General features: G+C 38.2%; 1 long non-coding RNA gene across 1 annotated transcript; it reads right to left on the bottom strand.

The window, feature by feature from the left end:
• Nucleotides 1–4,439: 4,439 nt before the first annotated feature.
• Nucleotides 4,440–6,140, bottom strand: LOC145775465 (uncharacterized). Its single transcript, XR_014290157.1, has 3 exons — nucleotides 6,061–6,140; nucleotides 5,600–5,726; nucleotides 4,440–4,512 (listed from the first exon to the last, which is right to left on the bottom strand). It is a non-coding gene; the product is annotated as an uncharacterized LOC145775465 (long non-coding RNA).
• Nucleotides 6,141–12,346: the final 6,206 nt, after the last annotated feature.

Here is a 12,346-nt window from a genome sequence, read left to right as displayed (position 1 = left end):
ACTGGGCTTCTTTCTTTAAGTAGGCCTATTAAGCTACAAGCTTACGGGTATTTAAAAGTCTTTCTTAGCCAAAATTTGGTTGAAAGTATGGTAGGCTACATGTCTTTTTTATGGCGCATCTCAAATTGATATTTGTGTTAAGAATTGTGAAAACTTGTACACCTCGTAACCATTCCATAACACGTGCCACTTTTACAATATGGTTTTTGTAAAGGTATTTCTTGTTTTATGATATTTATTTACATTGTACTCATTTGAAAGTAAACATAATCGCAAAACCGTATTATTTAATTAATAATCAAAATGTGACACTTGAAGAATTTGTTTCTTTTTGATGTTGTTTTATGCTATACAAAACTTTTACTGACAACATCACAAATGTTCAAATTGATGCAAGCAATGTTCATTGTGCATAATTTGAAAAAGCATGAAAAAGGTTATCTACCCCAGGGCTAAACTTTCGATGCCCCATAAAATATACCACAAATCAGGATCATAAAGCTTCGGTACGTTAGTGTGATTTGTTTAGAGATGAAACTATTATCCTGATATTTATTACTTATCTTTCTTCAAAAATAACATCGCTCTTGATTATGTAACATGCAGAAATTACGGTGGTAAAAACTCATATACCTCACATTCATGTTTGGAACTTGTAAAAAATACTCAAACGATTGAAAAATCAATATTTACAAATGTTTGTAACAATTAACGTAAGTTTAATTTATATCAGTGCTTCCCAACCATTTTTCAATTCGCGACCCACGTTTAATGCAAGTTTTATTGTGCGACCCAAAATGAGATATGACATCTTTATAATGGCGTCTTTACTACTGGCGTACTACTGAAATAGTTAATGCGACACAACACATCTAATTGTTACATATTTTTTACATTGTTGCATAATTGTTGCGCAATGATAATGCAATAATTTCTCGATCTAATAGAAAACAGAGCGCACAATTCATGAAAATGGAAAGTCAAGAAATGAAGTGCAGATAAGAGTAGCGATGGCGCAGTACTGTTCAAGACCAAACTGCGGTTTGTGAGATCCATAGTAATATCAGTATTTAAAAAAAAAAATTAACATGCCAGTAACATTTAGAAATGCTTCGCGACCCACCGGTTGGGAAGCACTGCTTTATATAAAATATTTCACAATATGCATTATGCAATCTGCTTCAAGCGAAGATGGTGATTGAATAATGCGTCATCACATGGAAATACTAATATTTATATTAATACTGTAAACAATTATTAAATGCTATTAATATTACAAAAAGTGCTTAATACCAAGCAAAACAATTAAGCAAAAGAAATTACATTAAATATCGTTATGACTTTCTAAAACCTCTACAGCCTATTTCACCCTAAAAAGGGGATAATCAGAAAGTTTATTCATATTATTTAAATAAAATAAGTCGAACGTAAATAGAATATTCTATTTAAATAAGTACCTTTTGATGATCCCTCGTTTAGAGTGAAACAGGCTGTAATAACTAGTAATAAATAATAACTATATTTGATATATTAATACTGTTATTTATATGACGTCAGCGTAAAATTACGCCTTGTCAACTTTGAAACCTTAATTATCAAAACATGACATAATATCAATGTTTTCTTTTCTGCCATTGTAAAACCAGTCAGCAACACTATTGTAAGCTTCAAAAGAATTAGCAAGTGAGAAATTCCATTCTAAGGCTAATGAAACTGTGCCAGGCAGTTGGACGAAGTCGAACGTATTGGGTGGTAATTGGTTGAGGAAATTTGTTGGTGGCATACATGTCCCTGTTTCGGTTACCTACAAATTTCTGCAAAGTAAAAATATACGGTAATGAGTAATTAAACTATTTATTTAGAGTAAAGCTATTGCATATATTTTGACTTTATGCTAAAATTAAATTGGAAGAAAGGCTGTTGATATTTTTTTTTGCAAGATTGTAGTCTATAAAATTTAGTTAAAACAAACTTGCAAACTTATGACTTCTTAAATTTTCCAAAATACTCTTTTAACTTTTGATCAAGCACATGTTGGCATATTCACGAAGCTTGTCAGAAATTCAAGTTTCAAGTAGGCCCATATAATGTAAGTGATAAAGCGGGTGAATCCATGCCCAATTGAAATAAAATATCTCGTGATACTACAAGGTATTTTATCGCGCTTCAGTATGTATGAGTTTCCTATAACAGGAACTGTTGTGTTCTTAGCTCATTCAATCAGAGTCATACTGGAATTTTGATTTATTATAAAATTGCACAACCAAGATATAGTGTGAAACCTGCAAAGTAACCCCAAAACGAGAAGTGCCAATTAACAAAAGCAGGCGGATGAATACTAAGCAAAAGAGAAGACCTGAGGGAAACGAAAACAAAGTACATCGTTTCAATGCAAATAAACTAAAATACATAACACCTCCCCAATAAAATTTATGACCACCCATAACGAAGAGGTGGTTGGCGTCTTCTCTTTGATCGCCTTAATGTTTGTTCTTGATGCGATGACGATGATGGATCGTCGGTCGCTATCGGCGTCGATGAATCCTCGGTCGCAATCGGCGTCGATGAATCCTCGGTCGCAATCGGCGTCGATGAATCCCCGGTCGCTGTCGGCGTCGATGAATCCTCGGTCGCAATCGGCGTCGATGGAACTGGAAACTCGTCAGCTGTCGATGACGATGTGAAAGTAGTCTCCCCTGGGTCCCCGTCTTCCGGCGAGATGTAACGCGGACGTAGCTGGTTGATATGGCGTCTCCATATTGGACCTCGAGGGTCCACTCGAACCTGCAAACTACGACTCCCGTGTCGCTTCACCACGACGGCAGGAACCCACCGAGGGCTTTGGCTTTGCCTGGAACCAAAGTATAAAGCATAACAAGGATCACCAACATCGAAGTTAATTGTTTTCCGGTTTTGTTTCCGAGGCGAAGGACTCGTCGATGGTTTCGTGATCTGAGCTGAGGAAGGAAGTAAAATATCTAACTTAGTACGTAGTTGTCGGTGGTTTAATAACTCACTGGGAGAGTAACCACTGGCATTAGGCGTACGGCGAAACTGCATCAAGAATTGAGTGGTGGCACGTTTAGGCGGTAACGACGATTTTCTCAACGCCTGCTTGAAAGTGCACTGTAAACGAAAAAGGCTCGAAAAAGAACCTATAAGGGAGCTACTGCGAATGGGGTTCTTTTTAAGAAAAGAACCCTTTAGAGGGTTCTTGAAAGAACCTATAAGGGAGCTACTGCGAATGGGGTTCTTTTTAAGAAAAGAACCCTTTGGAGGGTTCTTGAAAGAACCTATAAGGGAGCTACTGCAAATGGGGTTCTTTTTAAGAAAAGAACCCTTTAGAGGGTTCTTGAAAGAACCTATAAGGGAGCTACTGCGAATGGGGTTCTTTTTAAGAAAAGAACCCTTTAGGGGGTTCTTGAAAGAACCTATAAGGGAGCTACTGCGAATGGGGTTCTTTTTAGGAAAAGAACCCTTTAGGGGGTTCTTCAAAGCACCCATAAGGGAGCTACTGCGAATGGGGTTCTTTTTAAGAAAAGAACCCTTTAGAGGGTTCTTGAAAGAACCAATACAGGGTTCTTTCAATAACCCCCAAAGGGTTTTTTTTCTTAAAAAGAACCTTTTTGAGGTACTATAATGAACCTTCTGAACGTTTGATAAAATACCTTTCAGGTTTTTTTCTTATTTAGTACCTTTTTGAGGTACTATTATGAATCTTCGATAAAATACCTTTCAGGTTTTTTTCTTATTTAGTACCTTTTTAAGGTACTATTATGAACCTTCGATGAAATACCTTTCAAGGTTTTTTTCTTATTTAATACCTTTTTGAGGTACTATTCTGAATCTTCTGAACGTTCGATAAAATACCTTTCAGGTTTTTTTCTTATTTAGTACCTTTTTGAGGTACCAACCTTCGTATGGTTCCAATAGACACCTTTAGATAAACTTACAGTGCTATATTGGATGCTTAAGGTTTTATTGAAAAAGAGGGTTACAAAGTAAATACCTTCACAAAACACGATTATCAAGAAATCGTGTTTTGTAGAAATGAACAAGTGTAAAGAAAACCAAAAACGGTGAAGCATCTTTATTCTTTACAAAGGACGATAAAAAAATACAGACCACAACAACTACAAAAATTATATAGGATGATCGATACCTTTTAAAGAGCGCAGAAAACGTACTTGCAACAACGAGATACCGGTACACGTTTTCTGATATCCTAAATACCTTCCGAGCATCCTGTATAATCACTGCCCATTACAATTTATTCACAAAACGCAATACCTTGCTTGTTACCTCCACATCTAAATGTAAAATGTGGGTAGACAAAAAATACAAGGTATGCTTGGATTTGGGGTACTGGATGTTAAACACCCAGTAAGTACTCATCAGCACAGCCACAGCATCCACTAAATTATCCATGCCAATTACTTGACACCCGTTGACCATGACAGTGAAGCCATCTTCTTCTTCAAACCGTATAACCGGATATGTTGATTCTGGATTCTATAACAAACAATAAGCATATAGATCAACTCGATGGCCAGCACAAGTGCGGGCATTGAGCAACATTCACTTCACCAAACAAATAGCCTACAATGGGTGGGAGACACACAACTAACAGCCTTTTACTTGGTATCACATTTAGCGATTATTATCAATCAAGTGCGATGGCTCTCCATGCAGGACATCAGTAATGTTCTTAATCAACTTTTACATTCTTAATTAGGGATGGTAGAAGTAGGGGATTGCTCACTCAAAAGTAAGGTGGACAACTGGAGGGTCATAATGTTATGACAAAATTTGATGCAACTGCAACTTGAGGTCTACTGCCATATGTCGCATACTCAGGTGCAGTTAATATGACCTGCCCACGTGTGTACAAAGAGTGTATCGCCAAAATAAATGTAGGAGATATGGGATATCATGTTTAATTAATAGGTATTCAAGTCATGGTAATGCTGCGGTTAACTTCACGCAACAGCGGTAACAATAGGTAGCCTCACACTGCCGCAGTAAGGTTCTGCAGATTTTCTAGCACCCAAAATTTTAACCAAATATAGCAATTCATTTGATGAGAATGAATTTACGCAAAAGCAAAGAAAACGTTGTGCAGTTCTGCTAATTTTTGAACTTCTTAGTGACCCTCCAGCTGTCCATTTCACAAGAAAAATCAGTAAAGTGAGTCGTCCCGTTATACCACTGTCCCTATTCTTAATTAGCTTAATTATAATCACCAATTGCCGTAACAAAGCATGCATTGCAAATTGATGCTTATTGCATTGGTTGTGATGTAGCCATGATAACTCTCATGAAAGAGTGACGGTACCGTGAGTAGCCAGCTTAGATTAAACTAGTTCTTCTCTAAAAAATGAACTATTATCTATTAATTAATAGTTGCTATACATACTGTACGAACTACAAATTAGGGAGCGTTCAACGTCAACCGGTAACTGGGGAGGGTACCTGAAAGTTGATATTGGAGGAGGGGGTGAAAAGCTGGGTGACGTCAATTGTAAACCCTTCTCCTCAAGCAAAAAAGATAGTTTAAACTTAACTTGATATAATGAAAATGCAAGTTTAGTTATGTTACCTGTTAAGTTCAGAATGTCCGCCGGCAATTTCTGCTTTTTAACGTCCTGATAAAAACGGTGGTGGCTAGATTCTGAGAGCAGTTCAACACAATCTTTTTGCACCAGGCTGTTCATTTTTTCGATCATCTGCAAAGACAAAAACCTCAAATTAACCCTCACATACATCCACGATTTCTGTCACTATATAGGATATATTAAAACTCATAGTATAAACACAGGGTCAGTTGGATAATAATCCTTAAAGGCGAAATATATTTGTCAATTAATCAGGCTTCTGTGTTTATACTGTGAGTTTACTGCACTGAGCTAACAAGTTCCAGCAGCGATCGCCTGATAATTGTCGCCTGATATATCTGATGTCAGCTAGATCCCAGTCACCTTACTAACCAGTACGTCACACTGGCTTTAGTCTTTAAATAGTGCCGTATATATATAAAAATGAACGTAATGTTCAACATACCCAAACAGCGGTTCCTAACGGCAGATATTTCGCTTGCAGATCCGCAACCGACATATCGTTCCCATTGTGCAAACACGTGGATCGAGTGCGCAACATTCGGTCGCGAATCAAGCCGTTGTTGCGACGGCTCTCCCCTTCACCATCTCCCCTCTCAATTGTTTCAAATGACGCTCAATGTTGAAAGCATCTTCTACCTCGCCAACCAACTGTAAAACACAACAATTAGCACGCACACAACCATAGATACAAGGTTTGCACTAATAAGGTTTATAGTAGAGTAGACATTGACAGTTGACGGGTATCCAGATGCGACGGTTTCTGAAGACAATATTATAAATTGTAAATAGAAACAGAGAATTAACTGTTGTTTTACAAAGTATAAAGTTGTTGTTATTGTATAAAGAAGACCACGTTGCGTAATCACAAAATAATAGACGAGAACATTAATCTGACGTGAGAGGATCCTTAGAATACAAACTTTTCGCCAAAGTACGACATAATTAATAATATAAAGAACAGTATCTTACCAACTAATTGTAGCATACAGATCTTCACGAGTTGATTTCTGCACTTCGATAGTTGGCATAATTACTGATACTATCTTATATATGCAGCAGCAGATGTCTTGACTCTATGTCTATACACTAATCTAACTATCGTAAACTGTGAAATGCGTTGTAGTCACCACATGCACTGGCTTGACCTGTATACTGGTCTGACCCGTAAACGTACGATAACTAGTAGAAATTACCTCAAGAGACGCACAAATGCTTCCTTCAGCTTACGAAGACGAAAAAAAAGTTTTGTAAAGAACGATTTCAAGCTTGACTGAACAGCGACACAAAACGATAAAAACACAAGGTTGTTTTGATAATTTTACGTTAGTTTTTTGTTTCGCCTACTTGTGTTCCTTTATTTTGTCATGCGTTCTTTATTGTTTTGCACTCTCTTGCACTGATCGCCAAAAGAAAAAAGGATTCGTAACTGGTAAGTCGATTTGTATTGTATTCGTTCTAAAATTGCTTATTTCAATATTTCATAATTTCAAAGCCAGTCACAAATCGAAAGCTCAAAAGTTACAGGGCAAGTGAACTTGTCTAACACGCACATTAAAGTAGCCTAAATTAATGCACATCAAGCATATTAAAAGCACAAACAAAAACCAAATCAAAAATCGTGTGTCGTTTCATCTCATTTTACAAATGTTGTAGACTATGTTTTAATCATCATCATCATTCGTTCAGTCGATTGGAATTGTCAGTCACTCAATATGCCTTCTCTCTTCACAGCTGTACAGTTTTGCGTTTATCAAACGTTACTGCATCAATATCGGATTGCCCATGCACAAACTGTACAGTCTTGCCTTTACCAAAATGTAATGCACCAATATCAGAATCAACATATCCGATTATACGGTTTAAAGAAGAAGATGGCTTCACTGTCATGGTCAACGGGTGTCAAGTAATTGGCATGGATAATTTAGTATGCTGTGGCCGTGCTGTTGAGTTCTTACTGGGTGTTTAACATCCAGTACTCCAAATCCACTAAGCATACCTTGTCTTTTTTGTCTACCCACATTTTACATTTAGATGTGGAGGTAACAAGCAAGGTATTGCGTTTTGTGAATAAATTGTAATGGGCAGTGATTATACAGGATGCTCGGAAGATTTTTAGGAGATCAGAAAACGTGTACCGGAATCTCGTTGTTACAAGCATGTTTTCTGTGCTCTTTAAACGCTATCGATCATCCTATGTAATTTTTGTAGTTGTTGTGGTCTGTATTTTTTTATCGTCCTATGTAAAGAATAAAGATGCTTCATCGTTTTTCGTTTTCTCAGGTTGGTACCTCAAAAACGTACTAAATACAAAAAAACTCTGAAAGGTATTTTATCGAACGTTCAGAAGGTTCATAATAGTACCTCAAAAAGGTAATAAATAAGAAAAAAAACCTAAAAGGTATTTTATCGAACGTTCAGAAGGTTCATAATAGTACCTCAAAAAGGTACTAAATAAGAAAAAACCTGAAAGGTATTTTATCGAAGGTTCATAATAGTACCTCAAAAAGGTACTAAATCAGAAAAAACCCCTGAAAGGTATTTTATTGAACCTTCAGAAGGTTCATTAGGTTAGGGTTAGGTCAGAAAGGTTCATCATAGTACTCCAAAAAGGTTTTTTTTTTCAGAAAAGAAACCTTTAGAGGTTATTGAAAGAACCCTGTATTGGTTCTTTCAAGAACCCCAAAAGGGTTTTTTTCTTAAAAAGAACCCCCATTCCCAGTAGCTCCCTTATAGGTTCTTTTTCGAGCTATTTTCGTTTACAGTGTTGTTGCTAAAAGAATCTCAAAGAACGGTTCAAAAAAAGCTTTTCGAAAAGAACCTTTCTGCAGGGTTCTTTTCGAAACAAGTTCCGAAAAAGAACCCTAGGCTAAGGGTTCTTTTGGCAAGCAAAGAGTTCTTTTTGCAATAAAGAACCTTTTTTGTTAAAAGAACCCTAAGCCTAGGGTTTTTCTCGAAATAAGAACCCTAAAAAAACCCTAAACGAACCTTTTTCGAAACAAGTTCCGAAAAAGAACCCCAGGCTTAGGGTTCTTTTGGCAAGCAAAGGGTTCTTTTTGCAATAAAAAACCTTTTTTGTTAAAAGAACCCAAAGCCTAGGGTTTTTCTCGAAATAAGAACCCTAAAAGAACCCTAAACGAACCTTTTTCTAAACAAGTTCCGAAAAAGAACCCTAGGCTTAGGGTTCTTTTGGCAAGCAAAGGGTTCTTTTTGCAATAAAGAACCTTTTTTGTTAAAAGAACCCTAAGCCTAGGGTTTTTCTCGAAAAAAAAACCCTAAAAGAACCCTAAACGAACCTTTTTCATTTACAGTGTGCGCACCAAACGCTCTGCAGCACCATTCGTAGCTGGATGGTATGGTGCTCCAGTGATGTGGACTATACCCCTAGCTTTACAATAATTCTTGAAGTCTTCTGAAGAAAACGTAGTCGCATTGTCTGAGACAATGGAGTGGGGGTATCCAAAATGGGCAAAATCCTGCTCTAAAAGATCAATAGTAGCAGACGTCGATACGGAAGAAGTTGGGTGAATAGAAGGATACTTACTATAAGCATCGGTAACAATAAGCCAATTGGAACCTAAAAAATTAATAGCGTGATCAACATGAATTCGACTCCAAGGCTTCTCTGGAGCTATCCATGGGTGGATAGGAGCCTTGCTTGGTGCAGCTTGATGCTCACCACATGTAGTACATGTTCGGCAGAGGTCGACAATGTCCGCATCGATATTGGGCCAGTAGACTGCTGTCCTGGCCAGCTGTTTCATTCGCTGCATGCCGAAATGACCTTCGTGTAAAAGAGAAAGAATATCATTGCGGAGTTTAAAAGGAATAACTACTCTAGAACCATATAATAAACAACCATAACATGTTGTTAGAGAATCAGCAACTCTTCTAAACTGTTCGATTGGATCGTTAGCATTTGATTTCGCAGGCCATCCTTCTTGTGTAAAGCGAATGATTTTAGACAAGACTGGATCCTTGGAAGTTTCCTTGCGCAAAGTAGAAGAATCGGAATGACTAACCTGCGAATCCAACGTATCAATTGCGCAGACAATATCAACATCATCTGCACTTTCCTCCCCATCAAAAATTGTGTCATCGTTGGACGGAAGACGGCTCAAGGCGTCAGCATTTTGGTGATGCGTTGTTTTGCGATACTCTATAGTATAACTAAATTGACTCAAAAACAACGCCCAGCGTGCTAACCGGTTAGCCGCCAGCGAAGGGGTAGGTTTATCTGGACCAAAAAGTGAAAGTAAAGGCTTATGATCCGTTACCAAAATAAAATTCCTACCGTAGAGGTATTGGTAAAATTTCTTCAAAGCGAAGATGATGGATAAAGCCTCCTTTTGGATTTGGCTGTAGTTTCTTTGAGACTTTGTCAAGATTTTCGACACATTGGCTATTGGCCTCTCGCTTCCGTCCGGGGAGCGGTGAAACAGTGTGGCGCCAATGCCCACGCTTGAAGCGTCGCATGCAATTCCTAAAGGAAACAACGGGTTAAAGTGTAAGAGAACATCGTCTGCGGAAAGAAACGTTTTTAATTTTGCAAAAGCGCATTTTTCTTTGTGTTCCCATCTCCAAGGAACACCACTCTTGGTTAAATGATATAACGGTTGCGCTACCGTAGAAAATTCTGGGGGCATAAACTTAGAATAAAATTGAACCGACCCCAGAAAAGAACGTAAGGTACCAGCATTGGAAGGAGCAGGCATGTTCAGTACTGCATCGACTTTAGGACCCTTTGAAATCCCCTGTTTAGAAAGAACATGACCTAAGTACTCGACATTTGCCTGGGCAAATCTACATTTTTCCTTCCTACATCTAAGACCTTTCGAAGATAAACGATCGAGTAGTCGTTTAAGGTTCTGGAAATGCTCTTCCGCTGTAGCTCCACTTATCAAAATGTCATCCAGGTACACTGCTACACCTGGAAGGTCACTAGTTAAATCATCCATTATCTTTTGGAAATGGCCTGGGGCAGAAGAGATGCCAAACGGCATAACATTTTGCAATAAAACCCCTCTATGGGTACTTAATGCCAATATTTTTCGACTCTTTGGACCTAACCTAATCTGGTTATAAGCATCTGCCAGGTCAATCTTAGTGAATCCGTGGCCACCCCCTAGTTTACGCATTAGATCCTCTGGAAGAGGCAAAGGGTGCCTGTGAGTTTTAAGTTGTGGATTAACTGTCGAAGAATAGTCACCACAAACCCTTAATTTTGATTTCTTACCTTCGGTAGAAGCCTTGCGAACTGGTACTACAGGAGTTCCCCAGTCGCAAAATTGTACAGGTGTCCAGATACCTTTTTCTATGCCGGCGTCATAGGCAAGAGCTAAGTCTTCTTGAATGGCGAAAGGCACTGGTCTGGGCTTTGAAAACACTGGTTTACAATCAGAGTTAAACTCAATCTCTAATTCGTAATCCTGAAGACAACCTAACTCAGGTTTAAATAAGTCTTCGTATTGGTCACATAACTCGGAACATGATTTTTGCAAGTTAAAATCTATGTCGTTGTGACGATGAATAGCATGTAAAGATGAAGAAAAGAACTTATCTACCGAAATATCTAGTGCTTGAATAGCATCACGCCCTAATAAGTTAAGGTTAGGGATTTCACATACCATAAATTGAACTGTGGTTGTCTTTCCCGATTTGTTGCAGCTCGCTTCGGCAGTGAAAGATCCAATAATAGGCATCGAGTGCTTACTTGCCGACTGAAAACGTAGCTGCGGAGTCTGCAAGATAGGTTTGCCTAGCTGCGACCAAACTTCAGAAAAGATGAAATTTCCCCCTGTAGCTGTATCAAGTTCCATTAAGACGGGAAAAGACTTAATAAAAATTTGAACCTCGAGTTTAGGAACTTTACTCGACGAATTATGAACAGTATTTACCTCCTGTATGCAGTTGACCTTAGAAGGATGAACTTGTGCGGCTTTTTTACGACATGCGGATTGTACATGCCCTGTAAGTTTACAGAAATGACAGACCGCATTTTTAAATCTGCAGTTGTTAGCAAGGTGATTAGAGTTACCACATCGATAGCACTTACTTTGCTTGTTCGCATTAGCACTGGCCACTGTAGCTTTCTTGAAAGAATATCGTCTATCGGTACCTTTAACTTTATGTACCACCGACGGTTCAGTGCCAAACACCGTCTCCTTAGCCACTTTTGCAGCGTCTTCAGTTTCTATGGCTATTTCAAGAGCACGTGAAAAAGTAAGATCATCAGGTTTAATTTTAAAGAGAGCTTTAAGAACTGCTTCGTTTCCTACCGAGCACATAAAACAAGTACGCAAAGCTTCATCTAAAGGATTAGTAATGGAAGAAAAGTCGCACGTGGCAGTGGCTTGCCTTATTCGTGCACCCAATTCTGGAACAGTCTCACCTGGTTTCCGCTTCAAGTTGCTCCAGAAGCGAAATCGTTCACGAATAACGAAGCGCTTAGGATCGAACTGTGCCTTCATGTAATTAGAAATTTCCTCCATTGTAAGTTCATTGATTGGCTTTGCTGTAGACTCTTGTGCGGCCAGATTGAGGATCATCCTGTAGATGCTGGCTGACTGGTTAGTGAGGAAAACTTGAGCCTTCTTATCATCAGGAACGGACTGTGCTTTTGCAAATGTGCAAAAACGTGACCAATAATCAGTCCAAAGTTCTAAAGTTGAATCAAACTCACAAAATTTAGGAATGGCTTGAGATAATCGATTTTGGTTTTCTGATTCGCA

Source organism: Aplidium turbinatum, chromosome 8 (assembly GCF_918807975.1).
Source record: "Aplidium turbinatum chromosome 8, kaAplTurb1.1, whole genome shotgun sequence".
NCBI lineage: Eukaryota > Metazoa > Chordata > Ascidiacea > Aplousobranchia > Polyclinidae > Aplidium > Aplidium turbinatum.
This window is presented reverse-complemented; position numbering and strand designations above follow the sequence as displayed.